The following is a 22,862-nucleotide window of genomic DNA, read 5'->3' as shown; positions in this document are numbered from 1 at the left end:
GGCACGTGGTCGCCCCTCGGTAGGACTTCAGCTTTGTGTAAGAGCCTTCGGGGACAGAGAAGACGAGCTTTTCCTTTTATTTAATTTTTATTTTTCTTAATATTCAGCATTTTTTAAAGAGCTTATCTGTAGATTCGAGTCCTCCCTGCACGCAGCATGGGGCTCGGGCTCCCAGCCCTGAGGCCAGGAGTCCCACGCTCCTCTGGCCGAGCGCCCGGCGCCCCAGCTCTCCTTTTTGTGAGCTCCTCGCCCTCGGCCCAGCCCGCACCATCCTCCGACCTCCTCAGGCAAAGTCCCTGAAGCTCGGATGGGGCAGGTGACCATTCCCTCCAGGTGGTGTGGGGTTCCGGGTTACGAAGAGCACGACTCACAACGGCTCATCCAAGCAGCACAGGCGTCTGTTACGAAGGATGAGCCACTGAGCAGAGGCTTTCAGCAGCCGGGCCGGGCAGAGGGGCCCCGCCAGAGGCCGCCAGCCCCGCCGCCTGGGCCCCTGCGTGACGCTGCCGCCCCCAGGATGCTCACTCCCCGAGCAGGGAAGCGCTGCGTGCGCACAGCGTGGGTGCTCCAAGGACATTGGGTTGCAGATGTTTGTTTGGGTGTTACCCCGGGGAGAAGCCCATGATGCGGGGGGGTGGGGGGGGTGGGTGCCGGAGGTGTGGGCAGTTCCTCCGACTTGGCGGAGGTCCCCCCCCCAGGCTGCCCACCACGCCCACATCCCTCCATCCTTACCTGTAGGCCTGCGACAGCAGGTGTCCCCATCCCGGGGTTGGGGGGGGGAGGGTGGATCGTAGCGGGGAGGGAGCTGCCTTGGCTCTAAGCCCCCCGGGTCCCCCCGATGGCTGCCCAGAGCCCTCTGCTGCTGCTGCTCCTCTCATTGGATGCGCCCAGGCTGGCCGGGCAGTCTGCTGCCCTCAGTGGTGCTCCGGTGGCTGCACATGGTCCTCCCCTTGGGATCTGCACTAGGAGGACAGAACTCTCCCCCAGGCCCCTGTGCAGCGATGCCACCGTGTGAAAAGGTGCTCCTGGCCTTCTGGATCGGATCGCCTCGTGCTGGGCCCATCTGGGTGTGAGGTGCTCGCAGCTTCCCAGACCGCGGAGCTCCCAGTGCTGGTGGTGCCCTCCCTCTAGCGGCGGATGCCAGGCCTGTCCCCAGATGTCGCGGTGCGTCCCTTGAGGGCAGGTGTTCCCCACGCACTCCACTGAGAAACACCTGAGGTCTTCAGATCCATGGATGTTCATGATCTTCCCTTAGCATCTGAGGATCTGTAATGATGCTGTTTCTCTCCTCGTGGATGTGTGAATTCGAATTTTCTTTGCTTTTTTTCCTCATCAGGCAGGTTTGTCAATTTTAATGATCTCTGTGAACCAGATTTTGGTATCATTGATTATCAGTGTTGTTTTTATATTCTCTGTTTCTGATTTCTGTTCTGGTCTTATTTCCTTTCTTCTGCTTGCTTTGGTTTTAATTTGCTTTTATTCATGGTTTTCAAAGATTGAAGCGGCAGTCAGTGATTTGAGATGCCTCCCTTCCTAACAGGCGTTTGTTCACTGTTACAAACTTCCCGTGGATTTTACCTTGTCAAGCCCTGGAGATTTCTGTATTTCTGTAAACGTTCCTGAGAGGCGGTTCGTTCACGGAAGGAATACGGTCCATCAGGCTTCGTGGAGCAGGAGCTGTGGGAGGCCCTCCTTGCCCTGTCCACTCCGAGGGGTTGCCCAGCCCTGGCCTGGACGGGCTGCCCTGCCGGCCATGCTCTGGTGGTGCTCGGCTGCTGGGGTTCCATCTGTTGTCTTCTCTTAGACTCTCCTCGATGATTTTGCTGTGTAGGTGGGATGTCTTGTTTCCTAGCTGTGTTTGGGATATATATTTCCTTCTCTCCACCACTGGCCCTTACATGGGTTTGGGAAAGGAGAAGGGGGCACGTGGAGGCTTCTTCTCCCCACCTGGACCCCGTCTTTCTCAGCTTATCTGTTCTGTCCATGGAGAGATGTGTCGCCTCCCTGAGAGGCCACTCCACAGTCCCCGGGGAGGGGAAGAAGGGGGAGAATTGCTCATTCTCCAGTGCGGCAGTGGACATGGGAGTGTCCGGAGAGATTTTTGGTTTTCACAGTGGCAGGGGAGACCACTACCGGCATCCGGTGGGCTGAAGCCACGATGCTACTAATTATCCGCCACCACGAAGAGTGATCTGGTCCAAACGTCAAAAGAGACAACGTTGAAGAACCGTGCTTAACTTTTATGATCTAACCTCTCATGTTTATTAGGTATTCTTAGTCTGAATGAAAAGTGTAAGATGATAATATAATTTTGATAAAGAACCATTTCTCTTGAGTATGAGTATTTTTCGCATGGGAGCTCTAAGGACGTTGAGTGCTCTGCATGCAAATTCATTTAGATAGATTAAATTTAAAATGAACATCTGGATTTTTGGAGGTAACAATAAAATGTTTTTGCAACAACCTACTGGAATTATTCAGATGCTTATCTTTTCATTGATAAAACGGCTCAGTGTATATAACCCCAACATAACCCAGACGTGGCAATCCTACAATCCTCATGCGGAATTTAGAGCAGTGTTTACATTTCTGTTGTGCTCAGACAAGGCTAGGAACAGTCTCTATTTTGATATTGGTCTCATTTAAAATACGAGAAATTATAGAAAGTGTTCTCAGCATTGCTGCTGGGTCAAGCCACGGTGATTCTGAATGTAGAAATCTAGTTTTTTGTTTTTGTTTTTGTTTTTTTTTTTTTACAAAAGAGAATTCACTCTTCTCAAGGTAGGTATGAACAAGTCTGTGTTGCTCTGAGACAAAGATTATATAGGAAGAGCAACAAAATAGTACCACGTGTGGTCCTGACTGTCTACAGGCAATTGAATCCTACTTTAGGACATAGCCATCTCCTAACATTACAAAGCATTACAGGTTTTCCTTGGGCAGCATCCTTGGTTTTTATGTTTTATTTATCTTATTTTTAAATTTATTTATTTTTTAAAGATTTTATTATTTGAAAGAGAGAGAGAGAGAGAGAGAGAGAGAGAGAAAGGCAGAGACACAGGCAGAGAGGGAAGGCGGCTCCATGGAGGGAGCCCGATGTAGGACTGGATTCCGGGATCCCAGGATTACGCCCTGAGCCAAAGGCAGACGCTCAACCCCTGAGCCACCCAGGTGTCCCTTGAGCGCTCTTGTGAGTAAATATTTTAACGGTTTTAGTTCAGCAAGTACATATGTATTAAAAATTATATAAATTCTTTGTGGGAGTACTTTCTAGTTAATTCAGAGATTTACTTGTGGAAATTATGAACGCTGTAATTGTAAATTCTTTTACATTATTTGTCTCTTCCTTTTTAGAAATGATGCAAGCAAAAAAATTACCATGAAAAAATTAGCATAAATAAAAGATTCAGAGATGATCATTGTTGACATTTTGGTTTACTTTTCATATTTTCCTATGTCCTTATATGTATATATCCACAATTTGCATTAATTAAATGATTGTACCAATTGTACCAATTATTTGAATGACAGATGTTTTAACAAATTAATGTAGTATATTATGGTAACTCTCCTTGCTAATGAAAATATTAAAAAATACTTTAATAGCCCTGAAAAACACCTTGATGTGGGCATCACTCAGTGGAAGTGATGTTCAGTTCTCTGGTAATGTAAATAACACCTGGACGAATTACCTCTCTTCAGCTAATTATTCTCTTAGAATAAATTTGTGGACTTAAAATATTTCAAAAGATAAGAAAAATTAAAATTTTTTTTCAGCATATATTTAAATATGGTTTTTGCAAAAATGCTCCTGTTTGTCTCCCACTCAGATGGCACAGTTAATAATGTTTGCTTTTTAAATATTCTGTATAATTTTGGGCTCGACTGATGATCTGCACTTGGCATTTTCATTTACTTGGGTTGGTGGTTCTGTTGGATGTATTTTTTCCTCCTTTTCCCTTTTGCTTGGTGCATCAGTGGCGTGGTGTAGGAGCTTTTACTCACATCAGTGTTATTAGGATGTTTATTTTACTGTTTTGGAATCCAGACCATAAGGTATTAACTCTTGTCATGTATTTATGATCCAGATATTTTTTTTGCTTACTCAGATTGCCGTTCCAGCTTCAACTTTATGATTTTCTTTATACGTAAGCAGTAAATTGTCACACAGTCATGTCTATGAATGTATTCTTTTGTGATATCTGACTTTGGGGAAAATGCTAAAAGGCCTTTCTTTGCCAAAATTTGCATAAATGTCCAGCCATATTTTACAGTAACATTTTATTTCAGTGTTTACATGGCTCACTGTAATTCGGATTATTTTGGTTACGTATCAAGTGAAGGCTATCATTCTGTGGCCACTTGGCTAACTAGCTGCTGGAATACCATTTCCTGAGAACAATACGCATGTTCTCACCCTGGTTTAACCTCCTATTTTGGGATAATGCTAATGGAAGTAGGCTCTTGTACCACTCTTCCTTTCCTTTGACGTGTGTCGGCAAACGTTTACGTTAGAGGGTTTTTTTTTGTTTGTTTGTTTGTTTTTTTCCTTTTGGGTTCATATGCTGTAGCACAAAGTCTTGGATGATCCTGAAAGGTGCTGCTTTGCTGCTTGGCATGGCTTTTGGGAAAAACATAACCGTGAAAACAGCGTGTGGTCATTTCTGGCAGAGTGAGTGGCACAGGTCAGGCTCCGGGAGATGGGCTTTTCCCCCTGAGGTGGTTGTTTGTAATGAGTGACCTCCATTTGGCACCTGCTTGCTCCAGGTCTGACCATGAGCTTGTTAATCTGACTTTCAGGTTTGTGTGCAGAGTTCCAGAGCCACTAAGCCTCTCTGATGGGCACACTGTCACTGCAGCAGACAGTGTGGGGTTCGACGGGTGCTGCATTTACTGTGTCTGTGTTCCCTGGGACACATGTGTATTCAGAGCAGATCTCCGGCAGCATCAGGCAGACACGGGGCTAAGTCACTCAGAGAGCTTTTGGGTGGGCACAGTGCTCAAATAGGCATCTTAGTGCTCTATCCTGAGAGAATTCAATTTTTTTTACCTTCACGGTACCGTGTGGGCAGGTTCTGGGATGAGGATGTAGGCACATCTGAGGCCATCACTGCGTCACCACAAGGTTTCTGTGTCATGTAAACTTGTGCTTGGCTCTCATTGTTGGACAGTTTAACTTTTTTTTACCACAAACATGAACAAAATTTCTATGTTTCCTGGAAAAATAGTGGCAGAGTGAAAAATTTGCCTCGTTTATATATTTTATCTATATTTCTCTATTTTCAGAATGTAACAGGATTAGCTCCTTTGGCATTCCTAGAGTAGTGGAAGGATTGTTTATTGAGGCCGATGCTTCCTCAGCAGGACTGGACTTGTAATTTCATCATCAGTGCCCTGGGCTTGCCCCGTGTGTGACATGCAGACACATGACTCTGAGAGGTTGCCTTGATTAAGAATGAGGCGACCAAAGGGCAGGACTCACTCCTGGGAAGGGAGACTCCTGCGCAAATTACGTGCCTCCATCAGGCAGGGTTGGCGAGTTCACGAGGCCCATCTCAGGATGCAGTCACCTTCCGTCATTGCAAAGCTGTGCCCCTGAGAGCAGACAGGAGCACAGGCTGGGGTCAGCCGGGGTGGTGCTGCAGAACGCGGCGTCGGGTCCGCAGGGCCTACCTCGGGGACCTGCCCCCAGACCTGTGGACGCGTCTGCCCCAGTCTGCAAACAGAGGAGCGGCGGAAGAGACAAACTGGAAGAAACACACGGGTCTCCTCTTAGGAAGCGCGTGAGAGAGTCTGGGCAGGTACGGCTGGGAGCTCTTTTCTTGTTTCCTGGCACCACGGACACGTTTTTCAGGACGTTGTTGTCGGAGCACACTATTTTTAGTTTAAAAAAAAAAACAGTTGCGACTTTCCTTGCTGTGTGCAGCTTATCTGCATTTAAGCTTGTGTTTCTTTAGGGAAGTTGGATCCTTTTGGCTTAAAAGAGGATTTGTCCTCTTCTTCTACCAAATCACTGAGAAGAAAGGGAAGCTTCAGGAATGTGGCTCTGGGGTTGTGCCCTTGTCGTTGGCTGTGTTCTCCCACCTGCACGAGTTAGAGCGCCATCGCCCTGCTTCGATTTACAGTTTCTCCCAAATGTGCTCAATTTCATTTCTTAACAAAACACTTAAAGAACTTCAAGATTGAGACTTCATTAACTCACGCATGGCCATCATGTGTGGTGATTCGCATGTGAGTGTGTGTCTCACTCTGAGTATGTTTGGGTGTGTGTGAGCCCGAGCGTGTGTGTGTTTGGGTGTGAGTCTGAGTGTGAGCCTGTGAGCATGTGTGAGAGCATGTGCCTGAGGGTGTGTGTGAGCGTGTGCGAGCATGTGTCTGGGTGTGTGTGAGCTGAGGGTGAGTCTGTGCGTGGGGTGAGTTTGTGCCGATGTCAGCGTGTGTGGGCAGGTGTCCGGGTGTGTGTGAGCTGAGGGTGAGTCTGTGCGTGGGGTGAGTTTGTGCCGATGTCAGCGTGTGTGGGCAGGTGTCCGGGTGTGTGTGAGCTGAGTGTGAGTCTGCGTGGGGTGAGTTTGTGCCGATGTCAGCGTGTGTGGGCAGGTGTCCGGGTGTGTGTGAGCTGAGTGTGAGTCTGCGTGGGGTGAGTTTGTGCCTGATGTGAGCGTGTGTGGGCAGGTGTCCGGGTGTGTGTGAGCTGAGGGTGAGTCTGCGCGTGGGGTGAGTTTGTGCCGATGTGAGCGTGTGTGGGCAGGTGTCCGGGTGTGTGTGAGCTGAGGGTGAGTCTGTGCGTGGGGTGAGTTTGTGCCTGATGTGAGCGTGTGTGGGCAGGTGTCCGGGTGTGTGTGAGCTGAGGGTGAGTCTTTGCGTGGGGGTGAGTTTGTGCCGATGTGAGCGTGTGTGGGCAGGTGTCCGGGTGTGTGTGAGCTGAGTGTGAGTCTGCGCGTGGGGTGAGTTTGTGCCGATGTGAGCGTGTGTGGGCAGGTGTCCGGGTGTGCGCGTGCACCGCGAGGAGCGCTCCGACGGCAGAGAACGTTTGCCGAGTGTAGGTCACGCCACAACCTGGGGGCTGGGTGCCCTGAGGAACGTATCCACGACGTGAGCCTCTGTTTTAAATATTTCATTTTTTCTTTAGATCCTTAAAATATTTTCTTCTGTTGAAATATCCTGAGGTCTGGAAGCCAGCGGCGGGGCGTGGACGGTGGCTCCGCGGCTCGTCCCAGATGCCCAGGCCTTGCTGTGGGTTGCGGCCGTGCGCGGCCCCGCCGGGCCGTGGAGCCGTGGCTGGAGCGTGTCGTTGCTCCCACGGGCTGCCCGAGCTCCCGCCCGGCGGCCGACGCGGGGAGAGCAGCAGCTCCTCCCGGGAGTCGTGTCGGGGGACGCCCGGAGCGCCTGGGGCCTGTCCTGCCCACGGGCCTCAGGTTTGCCGCGTGCGGGCTCGGGGCCGCGATGCCTCCCCGGTGCTGGTGGAGTCCGTGAATTCCCGAAACGCGGAGCCGGCACCCGGGTCTGAGCGGCGGTGGCTGCTGTGCCCGGGTCCGCCCGCACCTGCCCCTTCTGCCTGGTTGGCCCGGCCCTCCCGGGGGGCCGCGGCCACGGAGGACGCCCAGGCCTTGCCGCGCCGCCGCTGTTGCGGGTGGTCACAGAGTCACGCGCGTCCGCTGGTGGTGACGGAGACGCGCTCCTCCCTCTGCCGACCTCCTTCCAGCGGGACGCTGCGACCGTGCTCACGTAACAGAGCAGACACCTAGATCTGAAGCACCATCTGTAACAGCAGAGCGTGGCAGTGACACAGCAGCTGTGTTGTTCTTGAAAACTTTTTTCTCTGGTCTTAAATTTAGACACATCTACCCCACAGACACTCCCGGGGAAGAGAACGAGAGCACCCGGCCGGCGGCTGCCTGAGTCAGCGCGGCGCCACAGCTAAATGTCATGGTTTCCTCGTGCGTCTGGTCCCCTCGGTTCTCGAAGCAGACAGACCGCCTCTGCTCTCCTGTAGAGTCGCCAGGCCCCATACACCGTCCTTCTGAACCGCTGCTGGTGGCCAACGCAGCAGGGCCCCGGGACGTGCCTTCCGTCCCCTGCAGTCACTCGGGATCGGAATGACCGGAGGTTTCCACTCGAGATGCCGGGGTTCAGGTGGTCACCGTAAATTCGCGTTTCAGTTGGTAAATATGTTTGCTGCACGGTACATGGTTGCTGGAGTTTTCTCTAAGGGTTTGTTCACTTGAGAGAGAGCGCGTGAGCGCACACGTGCACACAAGCCATGGGCAGAGGAGAGAACCTCCAGCAGACTCTGTGCTGAGGAGCCTGATGCGGGGCTCAGTCCCCAAACCCTGAGACCATCACCAGAGCCGAAACCAACAGTGAGATGTTTAACCAACTGTGCCCCCAGGCGCCCGGGTGGGTTAGACCTTTTTAAAGAGTGTGGATGGGAACATTGTCCTGGACCTGCTTTAATGGTGTCCGGCATGAGCTCAGTGCAGATGGCAGGATGCGGACTGACTCAGGCCTCTTCTACGAGGTTTGTCCACAGTGTGGGAGGAGACCCCACCAGAGACCCTGCAGGACGACCCACAGGAGACCCGCAGGAGACCTGGCAGGAGACCCGGCAAGAGGCCCCACGGGATGACCCACAGGACACCCGGCCGGAGACCCCACAAGATGACCCAGCCAGAGACCCTGCAGGATGACCTGCAGGACAACCAGTGGGACACCCAGTAGGACAACCCATGGGAGACCCCGTAGGAGACCCGGCAGGATGACCCAGCAGGAGACCTGCAGGACGACCCACAGGAGACCCGGCAGGACAACCCTGCAGGAGACCCCGCAGGATGACCCAGCAGGACGACCCTGCAGGAGACCCGCAGGATGACCCAGCAGGAGACCTGGCAGGAGACCCTGCGGGACACCTGGCAGGAGACCCCACAAGAGACCCCAGGAGGAGAGACCCCTGCCCTGCCAGGCTCTTGTCCTTCCATGGGCAGCAGGTGGTGGGAGCTGGTCTTAGTGAAGCTTGAGGGACTCAGGTGGGAAGACCTGGCGTGCCTGAGGCTCAGGTGACCGAGGAACATACGTGTGAGCTCCCCCCCCACACACATGCTCTGGTGTCTGGTTCTCACCTTGGGCTGCCATGACAAGTGACCACAGGCTTGAAGCACTGGGATGTGCGGTCTTGTGACCTGGAGGCCAACGTCGGGGATCCGGGTGTGGGTGGGGTCTCTCTGGGGGCCGTGTCCTTGGCTGGGCCACCACGTCCCCGGAGATCACGGGCATTTGTGGATGAAGGGCCATCAGGGTCGAATGGAGTTTGCTGGGAGGGAAGGTATCAGTGGAGACTGAAGTGGACTCACGGGAGGAGTCTAGGTCGACGTGTTCCGACCCTGGAGACTCAGGGGTGGTCACTGCTGTTGAGACTTGCGCAGATGCACAGGAGCTTTCCTGTCGATGAGGGTGTTGTAAATCTTCCAGGCTGCCCGGAGAAGTTCACACCTTGTCTGTGTCTCAGTCATGGTGATGAGGGATGTTTGGAACTAGGGCAGCCCACCCAGACTCTTGTGGACACGTCCTGTGGCCACCGTGGGCGAGGCTGTGGGTGTCTGCTCCTCTCTGGCGGCTGAGCAACTTTCTCAGTTGCAGAAAATCACTCTCTGGAGACCACGTGAGAACTACCGTGTGGTTGCCCCGACTGGAAATTCTGGTGAATGGGGCAGAGAGAAAACAGGGCCTGGATGGTGACTGCAGTGGGCACGTCATTTCATCGTGGGTCCCAGATGAGCCGTAGGAAGAGCACCGTCCCCACACCAGGTGGGGATGCCCAGGCTCGCCCTCGGGCTTGGGAAGGGGGCTCTCCCTCGAGTCTCAGGGGCATGGGGAGGTGGGGCCTGAGTGCTGGGTCTCGGGGGTGCCCCATGTGGAGGCCGCCCTGCGAGGGTGCAGCACCCCTTGGTAGCCCCCACAGAGCCTGCCCCATGTCAGGGCTCAGCCAGCGGGAGGCCCAGGGGAAGGCGGATGTCGGACGAGCGAGCAGCTGGTGGGCTTTGCATCCACACGGCCCACCGCGGGGCCAGCAGCAGGACAGTCTGTGGACAGAGCGCACGGGCACCATGTGGTGGCGCCAGGCCCCCTAACATGCCGCATGGTGTGACCCAGACAGACTCCAGAGACAGGGTGGTGCCCACCCGAGGTGCCCTCCCATGGGGACAGCGGCTCCCAACACGAGGGCCTGCTCCCAGACTCCCGATGGGGGAGGCGCCCGGGGGCCGCGTCACACGTCTGCTCGCCCTCCACACCTCTTCTCTTCCTGCTGCCCAGTTCTCCACCTGCCCTCCTTGTCCCTTGCGCCTGCCTGCGTGTGGGGGTGTCCCGTGCCAGCTCCGCCAGGGAGGACAGCTGACCGTGTTCTCTCCCCTGGAAGGACCAGGTGGGGTTTCGCAGACCCCCCGGCACCTGCAGCCCTCGGCGCTTCAGATGAGAGGTGTGCTGTGTTGCGGGGGTGCTAAAGGTGCTGACGGCACGTGAGGACAGTGGCAGCTCCTCCGGTTATGACCACATCCTTTGAAGGGCCTGGCAGCATGCCCTGAGGGTCACTTGTGGCTCCCACAGGACGGGGCGCGGGGGTGGTGCTCCCTGAAGGCAGCAAGTGGATCTGACTGCGTATATTCTCGGCCCCTCCCCGTGGGGCTGACAGGTCTTCAGTCTGGCTCGTGGAATCAAGTGAACAGCAGCCTCCACCAAGACTAGAGAGGCAGAGAACCTGGGGTGCAGCGGGTCTGCTGGGGCGTGCGGGGTGGCCTCACCACACGGTGTGAGCCAGCTGTGTTTGCTTCGCAGGCTTGAGGCGGGGCCGTATCTCCCTACTGTGTCCTATGTCCCCGCCGGGAGGGAGCCCCACGCGTGGTGGAAGTTCCGTGTGTGCGGAGCATGTGTTAGGTGGGAGAGACTGCAGGGGCTTGGGGGGCAGACGTGGAACCCGCTGCATGCAGCCCCCGCCTGCGCCCGACCACGTTAAGCCTACCTTCCGCCCGCAAGCTCGGCTCCTGGTCCTCCCACAGCCCTGCCCTGTGCGCCTCCCTAACTCGGGGTTAGAGCCCCAAGGTCCACCAGCCAGTGCTGGCTCTTCAGGATGGTTATTTATGTTAAATTGTCGATTTTTTTTCCTTAATGCAGAGCCTTAAAGTCCTTTCCCCTCCAGTGTGGGTGATGCTCAGGCCTCAGGGCCCTCAGAACTCCCGGGGCGAGAGTGGGGACCACTCACAGGTTGTGCTTTGCTTGTCCCGCCACGGCGCCCAGCACCTGCGTGTTCGGTGCTGCTCCAGGATCCCAGGGTGCAGCCGGGGCTGCCGCCCAGCCTGCACACATGTAGGATACAGGTCTCCAGGACTTTCCTTTAATCGGTAATATATGATGTTTGATAAGCTTGAACTACAAAGAAGTCTGTGGATCGGCCCAGTGTGTTTGGGTTTTGAACTTGGGCGAGCACCGAGGTCGGAGGGAGGGAGAGTGGCGCTCGGTCGCCTGTGTCCTTGCTTCCCCTGGGACCGTCCTGCTTCTGCAGTTGTGTGCGTGGGCGTCGGGGAGCAGCACACAGCACCCCCTCGGTTCCGGTCTGGCCGCGCACGGAGGCTGGTCCTGGCGCTGCTGCTCGGCCGTGCTCCGCCGACACCGCGCGCCTCCCCCTCGCCGGCCTCCGGCAGACCCGTGGGCCCTGGGTTGTGTGCTCCTCACAGAGCGGGCGACGGCCTCACTGGTGGCCCGAAGGCTGCGGAGCCGGCAGAAGCCGCGTGCTGTGCGGGATGCCGCACCGTGAGCCTCCGAGCTGCAGCGTGATGTGTTTCCAATGCTTTGTCCTTGCGGGACAGCATGACTGCTGTGCACCTTCCGCTTTTCCGTGGAGGTCACTGAATTGGAAGGGAGGCGTGTCTGTAGGTCCGGAAGAGGAACCAGATAGAAACAACAGAGCAGGCTCCTGTGCAAACTTACTTTTCTATTAAAAAAATCTTAAATGAAATATAGTATGCCTTCAGAAAGTTACGCACGATTTAAAAATTTTTTTAAATATATTTTTAGGATTTTTAAGAATATTTTATTTGAGAGAGAGAAGTGAGACAGAGAATGGGTGAAGCACAGGCAGAGGGAGAGGGAGAAGCAGACTCCCCACTGAGCAGGGAGCTCAGTGACAATTCGACCCCAGGACCCTGAGACCATGCCCTGAGCTGGAGGCAGACGCTTAACTAAGCCACTCAGGTGCCCCCAGAATTGTGCATTCTTAAGTTTATAGCTCTTAAGTTTTGTGAAGGGGACAAGCCCTTCACATCTGCCACTGGACCAGTGAGCGAGACATTCCCGGGCCGCACGAGCCCCTCCTGCCCGTTCCCTGGAGCTGATTCCACATCGCCCGTCTCCCATGAGGGCCACCGCTGTGCTGACTTCCAACAACACTCGTGGGTTTTGCTTATATTTGCTTATATTTGACCTTCCTGTAAACGGAGTTCTATGTTTATCATTTTGCATTAGCAACTTCGTGCAGATGTTCTTTGCATGGCACGTAATGAACCTCTTGAAGTTCACAGTTCACTGGCTTTTGGTATATCCTTGGAGATGTGCCTCACATTCAGTCTTGGAACACGTTTTACCAAGAGAAGAAGCTGTGAATCCCTCAGCCGTCCCCCCGGGCCCTCTGCGCCGCCGCCAGGCCACACTGACGCGCTGTCCCTGCAGGTTCCGCCGTTGCCCTGTTGTGCAGGTGGCTGCATGAGGTATGTCTGAGTCTGTCTGCTTATACTTGGTGCTTTCAAGGTGTGTCCCTGCGGAGGCACGCGTGTCCTTTCTTTTCCTTCTGAACGCTGTTCAGTCATCCGGCTGTATACATCTTGCTCATCCAGTCATCAGTTGGCGACCTTTTGGGTTGTATCCACGTTTTGGCTATTCTGAATAATTCTACCATCAACGTTCTGTAGAGGATTTCTGTGCTGACGTTCATTTTTACTCTTTGCCATGCACCTAACCATGGATTGCTGGATCGTATGGTAACTCCAACATCTGCGGGTCTTCTGGCCGTTTTCCAGAGCAGCAGCAGCAGCATTTCACATCCCTGCCATCAGGGCGTGGGGGTTCTGATTGCTCCATGTCCTCGCCAGCATTTACCTCCTTGTCCTGCTCTGCAGTTTTCTGGTGCTTGACGATGTTCAGCATCTTCCCGTGTGCTCGGAGGCTATCTGTATATCTTCTTTGGTGAGAAATCTATATTCTTTGCCCATATTTAAACTAGGTTATTTCTCTGTTTTTGAGGTGAAAGAGCTCTTTACATGTTTTGGAAACAAGTTCCTTATCAGATGTATGATTTGCAGATTTTGATCTCATTCTGTGGGTTATCTTTTTCACTTTCTTTTTTTTTTTTAAATAAATTTATTTTTTATTGGTGTTCAATTTACCAACATACAGAATAACACCCAGTGCTCATCCCGTCAAGTGCGCCCCTCAGTGCCCATCACCCATTCACCCCCACCCCCCGCCCTCCTCCCCTCTTTTTCACTTTCTTGATGTGTCCTTTGAAACATAAAAGTTCTTAGTTTGATGATATCCAGTTTATGTATTTTTTCTTTCGTTACTTGTGCCTTTGGTGTCATATTTTAAGAAAACATTGTCTAGTCAAGGCTGTGAAGATTCATACTGCGTTTTCTTTTAAGAGTTATATATATATATATATTTTGCTTTTGCCTTTAGATCTTAGATCCCATTTTGAGTTATTTCTGTATGTTGTATAGGGTCCAGCCTTATTCTTTTCCATGTAGAGATCCATTGTCCCCATTTACTGGAAAGACTTTTTTTCCTTCCTGAATTATCTTAGAACCTTCATTGAAAATCAGTTGCCATAAACATGTGGGTTTGTTTGTGGACTCTTAATTTTATCCTCCTGGTCTATAAGTCTTTCTTCTGCCAGCTTCATACTGTTTTGGGTACTTCATAGGACTTTGTACTAAGTTGCAAAATTGGATATGTGAAGGGCACCTGAGGGGCTCAGTCAGTGGAGTGTCCCACTCTTGACTTCGGTTCCAGTCATGATCTCAGGGTTGAGAGATTAAGCCCTGCGTTGGGCTCTACGCTCAGTGTGGATTCTACTTGAGTTTCTTTCCCTTTGTCCCTCCCCCTGCTTGTACTCTCTGGCTCTCTCTCTCTCTCTCTCTCTCTCTCTCTAAAATACATAAATCTTTAGGAAATATAATTGGATATGTGAGTGTTTCAACTTTGTTCAATTTCATGATTGTTTTGGCTACTCGGAGTCACATGGAGTTCCATATGAATTTTAAGATCACTTAATCAGTTTTTGCAAAGAAGTCATCTGAGGTTTTGACAGCAATGCTGTTTAAAATGTAGATCAACTTCTATCTTATAATTATTAGGTCTTATGGTCTGTGAACATGAGATGCCTTTCTATTGATTGAGATTTTTGCTTTCCTTCAACAATGTCGTATAGTTCTCAGAGTATAAGTTTTACCCTTTTGTTAAATTTATTCCTGTTTTTATTCTATTAGATGCTATTGTAAGTGAAATTTTCTTAATTTCATTTCCTTTGTTATAGGTGTATAGAAATACAATGGGCTTTTGTAGATTTATCTTGTATCCTGCAACTTTACTGAACTCATTTATTCTAACTTTTTTTTTAAATGGATTTTTTAGGATTTTCTTTATATAGATATCATATTACCACTTACAGAGATAGTTTTGCCCCTTCCTTTCCAACGTGTATATCTGTTATTTCTTTTTCTTGTTTAATTGTCCTGGCTAGAACCTCCAGTGTAATGTTGAATAGAAGTGGTGAGAACAGATATACTTGTCTTGTTCTTGATTTTAGGGGGAAAGCACTGTCTTTTAAGTATGAATTAACTGTGTGTTTTTCATAACTGCCCTTTATTAAGTTGAGAGAATTTACTGCTTTGTCTAGTTTGTTGAGTGTTTTTAACATGAGCATGTTGAATCTTGTAAAATGTCAATTGAGATGATCCTATCGGGTTTTTTTTTTTTTTTTTGGTCCTTTTTTCTAGTGATATGGTATGTTACGTCAGTTAATTTTGAATGTTAAACCAAGCTTGCATTCCTAGGATAAATCTAGAATGTTTTCTTTTTTATTTTTTTTCCACTTAACATTTATGTTGTATTAATTATAAACTCTTTGTTGTTATCATTGCTTTATAGTATTCCCTTGTGTGGTTTTTATCACAATTTATTCATTCTCTTGTTGGTGGATGTTTAGTTTATGGGTGTTACCTATTATGGGCATTGCTTCTTTCAACATTGTTTTGCTTGTCCAGTGGTGAAACATATGTTTGTATTTCTTTGACTACATACCTGGAATGGATCAGTTCCTAGGTTTGCTTTTGTTCAGATTGAATAGAAATTTCTGGTTTTCCAAAGTAGTTTTACCAGTGTACACTTCTGTCAGCAATATTTGGTAATTCCTGCTGCTCCATATATTTGCCAACACAGTAGCTTCTGGGCTTTTTATTTCAGGCATCCTGGGGAGTTTGTAGTGGTATTTTATTATAGTTTTAATTTGCGTTTGCATTCTTTGATGACTAATGAAGCTTATCACCTCTATATATGTCTTTTGGCTGTTTGACTCATTTTCAAGGTGCTTTTATTCAAATGTTCTACTAATTTTTCTAATGAGTTGTCTTCCTTAGATTTTTTAGAAAAGTTAGGTAGTAATAGTTTATATTAAGAACACCTTTGGGGGATCCCTGGGTGGCGCAGCGGTTTGGCGCCTGCCTTTGGCCCGGGGCGCGATCCTGGAGACCCGGGATCGAATCCCACGTCGGGCTCCCCGCATGGAGCCTGCTTCTCCCTCTGCCTGTGTCTGTGTCTCTGCCTCTCTGCCTCTCTCTGTGTGACTATCATGAATAAATAAAATCTTTAAAAAAAAAAAATAAGAACACCTTTGATTCCAATTATTTTTTCCACTGTGATTTTCATTTTCTAATGTTTTTGTTATTTTCAATTTTAATATAATTATCTTTTTTTGTATGCTAGCATTATTTTTTTAATAAATTTATTTTTTATTGGTGTTCAATTTGCCAACATATAGAATAACACCCAGTGCTCATCCCGTCAAGTGCCCCCCTCAGTGCCCGTCACCCAGTCACCCCCACCCCCTGCCCACCTCCCCTTCCACCACCCCTAGTTCGTTTCCTAGAGTTAGGGGTCTCTCATGTTCTGTCTCCCTCTCTGACATTTCCCACTCATTTTTCTCCTTTCCCCTTTATTCCCTTTCACTATTTTTTTATATTCCCCAAATTAATGAGACCATATAATGTTTGTCCTTCTCCAATTGACTTATTTCACTCAGCATAAAACCCTCCAGTTCCATCCACGTAGAAGCAAATGGTGGGTATTTGTCGTTTCTAATGGCTGAGGAATATTCCATTGTACACAGAGACCACATCTTCTTTATCCATCATCTTTCGATGGACACCGAGGCTCCTTCCACAGTTTGGCTATTGTGGACATTGCTGCTAGCATTATTTTTTATGTTATTTAACAAGTGTTTTCTTACTTCAAGGTCCTAAGATGACCTTCTAGGTTTTCTTCTTTTTTCCTTTTTTTTAATCTATATTTGCTCATTCTGGAGTTGATTTGATAAATGATGTGTCAATTTACTCTGAGAAGTCATGCTTTCAAATTAGAAGCATTATTTTAACTAGCACAGGAACTCCTTGGTAATTGTGCCTGCATACTCTCTGTCGCGACACTGTGGTAGACACATTTTATGATTTATGCAACTTTTTTTCAGTTTTATATAACAGGAAATTACCCATAAAGATTAAGCAGATTGCCTTGAATCTCATCATTGGATCTGGCAGTTGCTTTTACTTTCTTACAAACTAATAAAGTAGTCTGTTAGTGTGTCACAGATGCTAGCAGAAGACATGATGCCACTGTATCAGAGGACAGGGACTCCGTTACTTACATATGAAGTAACAAGTGATTGCTGCATATGCAGTGGGTTTGAATTTCACCTAGGAACACTTGGGGAATTCCCATTTTTATCTCAGGCAGCGAGGAATCTGTTCTTACTCCTGGACCAAGTGTTACCTTACCACTCAAGCTGGTCTGCTGCAGTCCCCCTGCCGAGGGAGAGAGGGTGGTGAGTGCTCTGCATCCTGGGGTCAGCAGTACCTGTAGTGGATTACCTCCCTCCATACAGGTTTCCCTGATGCTGTAATTTTTGTTTCTGCTACACCAGGTGGGGTAATGAATATTTTTCATATATTTAACCTACACTTCTGTTAATGTATTAAAAACGTGTTTGTGAACATGCTGGTGACATAGTTAACAGTCCAGGTTATATCTTGGCAAGTCTGGCTGTTAGGAGAGAGAAACAAACTGGCCAGATTAGTTGGAGTATAGTCTCAAATGGTGACAAAATTCAACCCTTTTCCTTTTTTTGCTAATTATATATTTTCCTGCATTCTTTTAGTATGCTAGAAGGAAATTTGTAGCCAATATAACTTTCCTATACATATGATTAAATGCCAATGTAATGCCTACTTTTAATATAAATATGAAATAAAAGGCAAATATTTTATAATAATATAATACATATTTAAGTAAGTTTATGCTTAGGTAGCCCTCAGTCCATGACTTAAGCCAATGAAAGAAGCAGGTACTTGTGTATGCTTACAATTAAAGTTTCTTTTATATTCAAGCAAATGTTAATGATACATTTTATTCAGAGCTAACATTTAAAGGGAAGGGCTACAGAGATGTACCTCTATGTTTAGAGAATCACTGTAAATGCAGGTGTTTTGGCAGCACTAATACTATGTTAATCTTTTGTCCTCCGTGATATAATTATCCAAGATAGGAAAAACAAAACAACACAAAACTCTTTGTAAAGCTTCGAACAAAACACAGTCCTTCTTATATGTATATGAGCCTGCATCAGAGCATATTAAGCATTTTTTCCCTTCCTTAGGACAGAGCTAAGTTCTAGCTCAGATAATCATCCACTGGATGAGCTTTCTTGAATGTCAGGCAGAACAATTCTAAGTTAGATGTGAGGCAGGACCTTTCTGCGTTCTGTAGGACTGTCCTGGGCATTTCTAGAAACCTGACGTCTCTGATCCTGCTCTTTAAGTGCCTGTAATAAACAGATTTGCTGACTCCCTGTGGTCCCTTTCCCACTGAGGACCCTGGTCCTGGGGCGCTGATCTTGCACGTGTTTTTTTTTTTTTTTTTTTGATCTTGCACGTGTTAAATGCCAGCCTCCCAGGGGGACAGTCCCCAGATGGGGCAGAAAGCAGCCCTTAGCCGTTGGTGTCCTTCAGAATCCTGTGCACACTGGCTTTCCATTCCTGTTTGTTCCCAGCTTGAGTTCACTTTGTGGGCTCAGCCTTCTTTCAGAGTGGCTGCTCAGGAAGTTAGAATTCTGCTTTGAAATGATGCAGATCTCACAGCATCATCCATTCTGATGTTAATAATGTTTCCTGCTAGTGATAAATAATAAAAGGAACTGGAATGGCAGGAACCTGTTCTGCCCTCTAATTGGTCTTAGGCTCTCTTTGGGGCCTGACACAGGGGTGTTTGGCTCTTAGACATTTTTGCAGTCACCATAGGATTCAGTTTCATTTAAAAATTTTTTTTTAATTTGGTGCAAATATAAAAACATTCCTAGGGCAGCCCTGTTGGCACAGCGGTTTAGAGCCGCCTGCAGCCCAGGGCGTGATCATGGAGACCCTGGATCGAGTCCCACGTCAGGCTCTCTGGATGGGGCCTGCTTCTCCCTCTGCCTGTGTCTCTGCCTCTCATTCTCTCTCTGTGTTTCTATGAATAAATAAATAAAATCTTAAAAAAAAACATTCCTAAAGGATGTGGATGTGTAACATATGAAAAATAACAATATGATAAAAACCCAGTGTAACACAAAATCAGGGCTTCGTGATTTCATTTGAAGTTCCTTCTGGAGTGTGGTCCTTTGTGTCCTATGGAGGTCATTTTTTGCCTTTATAAAAAAAAAAACTTAATAGTTTCCCTAAAAATATTCTTATTCCCCAAGTAAAATATCGCTTCGTTTATTTGAACTTTATATTCACAGAAGTGTGCTGTGTATTTTCCTTGCTCCCTTTCTCAAGTAGCCTACTGAGCTGTTGGTGAGGAATTTCAGGTGTATGAGGAGAGCCCAGGGAATCTCTCTGTCCTCCCCACCTGCACGTTTGCACTGTTCCCAGTATTGTTATCCCACAGCGGTTGTGCACGTGCTGTCCAGGTGCCTGAGTGAGGATTTCCGGGAGCCCCCACGTGCGGAGGACCTGCTCTCAGGATCACGAGCCAATGCTCATTTGTTCTCAGGACACCGGCGTGGTCCCACTGGCCCCTGTGATAAGGGCCGGGTTTCTCCCCACCTTTGGTAACACTTGATGGCATCAGATTTAAATATTTTTTGCCAGCCTCTTGACTCTGAGGCATTATGTCTTTTAATTTTTATTTTTCTGATTTCTAATGAGATTAGACATCTTCTATGCTTGTTGGTGTGTTGGCTGTCCATGTTTCCTACTGGAGGAAGTGCTGGTCCAAAACATTTGTCTGTATCACTACTTGATTATCTTTGTATTGCTGATTTTTAGGGATTCTTAATATCTTGAATGCAAACCTTCTATCATTTACGTGTGATACAAGTTTATTTTCCCGATTTGTGCTCGCTGGTCTGCGTTCCTCATGGTTTGTTTTAATAAGCAGGCGCTTGATCTGGGTCAGCTGGGTGGGTCTGCTGGTGGGAGAGAGGAAGGCGCCGTGCAGGTGCAGGTGGATCCCTCAGAGTTCAGCTCTGGGGCCGGTGGCACAGCTGGGCTGCGTGTGCTCCACACACACACTGTCCTCTTACCCTCTGAAGCTTTACAGTTTTGCTTTTAACCTTTAGATTTTTAACTTTCTGGAATCTAATTCTTAACCTTTTTGTTCATTTTTCTTATTTTAGTGGAAAGAAGTTATGCTGATGGGCACATTTGTAGGTCTCTCATCGCCATAAAATATTGTCTTGAAAATTCCTTTCTGGCCCTGATTGGCTAAGTAGTTTAAATAATCATGATTGGATGTTAAAGTTTTACAAACACTTTTTATTCATCTGTTGGAATTCCAGTTGGGCACTGAGCCGCCGGCCCTCCACACAGTCAGAAATCCTCACAGAACGTCCGACCCCTCCCAAGGCTCACCTGCTAACCAGAGCCCAGCTGACCACGTAAATAGCTCATTAACACGTATTTTGTATGTTGTGTGTAGCATGTACTGCATTCTAAGAACTCTGCCTGCCCCAAGGCCACAACGATTGCATCCCGTAATTTCCTCAGCAAGTTGTATAATTTAAAATTTTTCATTTAAATCTCAACTATTTTTGACTATTTTTGATTATTTTTTTTGTGTAAATGGTGAGATTTGTTGAAGTTTTTTAAATTTATTGCCTATCAGTCACTTGCTTTTGTATCTTTTAGGAGTATTTTTCAGCTTATCAGTGTATTTCAAGATACTTTTACGCTTATTTTATCCTAAATGTATGTTTGCAGTGTGGCTGTTATTACAGTGTCTAGTCAGTCAGACTCTGACAAAGAGAAACTTCACAAATTCATGGATTCTTTCACATTGCAGGGAGTTTTGAGAGACGACTACTGACTCAGTTTTTATTTTGTTTAGTGCTCAGCTAATTTTGTGCCTTTACTAAATAATCAATTTTCCTTTTAGCATCGCATATGCCACCTTGCCCTACATGTCTGGAGACTGCATGCATGGCTAATTAACTGCGTCACAGATTTTACCAGGAACTTTGTGAACATTGAAATACCAATTTAAGAAGTGCCTGGGTACTTACAAACATTTACGTTCATTCTTCTCCTAAACTTAACCTACTGATGAACACAGGAAAATACCACAGTGATCATAAAACTGGTAAAAACCTTTATATTTTAAGATACTGTAAAGCATCCTTTCAATTAAACACTAAGAAAACTCTTCCCGTAAGGGTTCTAGGTTTATAACTTGTCATAATCTTGTGATGCTCACTCCTACTACCCTTACAACGTTCACCAGCTTCCCAGACCCTGCAGGAAGGCATCTTGTCTCCTGCGAGCCGCCCTGGCAGGTGTTGGGATGCTGGCGTTGGGTACCTGGGGGCCACTTCCACTGATCAGACCAATTCAGGAACAACCCTTGCTATAGCTGGGTGAGTCCTTTTTATAAAAATAAGTGATTCTCTTCTGTATCGTTGGACCCCAGTGCCCGTATTTTTTAGGTGGCTTTAGATTTTTTGGAGACTTGGTTTTATTTCCAGGAATATATATATATTTTTAAAGGTGTGGAATCCTGTATTTCTTACCACATACTGCCCCAGTCTGTTGTTATTATTAAACATGTATATTTCTTTAAAAACTTCCATTACAGGTCACCTGGGTGGCTTAGTTAAGCAAGCGTCCGACTGTTGGTTTTGTCTCAGGTCATGGTCTCGGGGTTCTCTCCTTCCCTCTCCCTCTGCTCCTATGCACACTTGTTTTTTCTCTCTGAAATAAATAAATCTTAAAAAAACCCTTTCATTACAAGTAGGATGGTTTGCAGGTTTCATCTCCTAGGAGATGGGGACTGGGTCTGTGCGCTTAGCTCTTAGAAGCTTTGGCTAATTTGTCATTGTGGAATAAACCTTTCGTGACAACTGGTTCCCATTAAATCATCAGACCCTTTCTGGTGAATTGTACGTGATCCCTACTGGCTGATGCTTTCTGTTATTGCACTGGCCTGGCTTTTGCAGGGTCTGCTCGTCTGAAACTTTTATTCATCTTCCGCTTTCAAAGGTAGAACGAAGAACACGTAGTAATTGCACCTTAGGAACAAACTGATGCTGACCAGAAGAAACACAGCATCATCACACGCCTATTTGTTTCTTGTGTTAAAACCAACAAGTGGATGTGTAGGTACATTTATTTGCCTTGGTATTTCAGTTGTGTTCTTAAAACACTATTAATTCTTCCTGCCTGAATTTCATGACCAAGTTAAGCTTTTATATAGACTTACCTTGTTCTACTTACATCATCCTCATCCTCATCATGAGTCTTTAATCTCCTTGGGCCACAGCCTGCCCACTGAAACCCCTTCCCTGCTCACGTTGGCTCTTTGTCATTTTACTTCAGTGCCTGGCATCTTTGAGGTTGCTCCATTCTGGGGACAGCAGGATGTTTCCTGTGTATTCTGATGTTTTCCTGTCTCAGGACCTGGGATCTCCGTCCTCCAGGGAGTTCCAGTAGAGGATAGAGTCTGGGTGCCAGAGGGCAGGATGCTCCAGGTGGGAGTGAGCGGAGTGGGAAATGGTCAGGATACTCCTTCTCACTAACCTCCCATGGCCTGTGGCTGGCTTCTCCTTCGGGGTTTCTAGCACTGTAAACCCTCCTTTGGTTAGCAGGACAGTGGTCCTGCCCGTGACCTCTGACCAGAGCCTGTAAAAACCCCCCGCGAGCAGGTGGGATTTCATAGCAGGAATGTGGGGCAGTCCCTCGTGTCTGTCGCTCTCTGGGGGGCTTGCTATCACCTGTCACTGTAATGTTGCCTGGTGTCAAACTGTCTTCTACAGTTTGGGTTGGTTTCATGGAAGGAAGTGATAGACAATTTGAGTCAGAAGTTTCTTTAAACTCTTCATTTTTAAAAACTTTTCATGTGTTGCCAAGTAGAACTGTTCTTTCTGCCATCCTGAAAGAATCATTTCATGTTTAAATAGTTTATGCAGGGATCCCTGGGTGGCGCAGCGGTTTGGCGCCTGCCTTTGGCCCAGGGCGCGATCCTGGAGGCCCCGGGATCGAATCCCACGTCGGGCTCCCGGTGCATGGAGCCTGCTTCTC

At 48.1% G+C, this 22,862-nt stretch overlaps 1 protein-coding gene across 3 annotated transcripts in view; it reads left to right on the top strand.

The window, feature by feature from the left end:
• Positions 1 to 22,862, top strand: part of DLGAP2 (DLG associated protein 2) — a 687,758-nt gene that overhangs the window by 89,824 nt on the left and 575,072 nt on the right. The gene's annotated exons all lie outside the window — the stretch shown is intronic.

Source organism: Vulpes vulpes, chromosome 16 (assembly GCF_048418805.1).
Source record: "Vulpes vulpes isolate BD-2025 chromosome 16, VulVul3, whole genome shotgun sequence".
Lineage (NCBI taxonomy): Eukaryota > Metazoa > Chordata > Mammalia > Carnivora > Canidae > Vulpes > Vulpes vulpes.
This window is presented reverse-complemented; position numbering and strand designations above follow the sequence as displayed.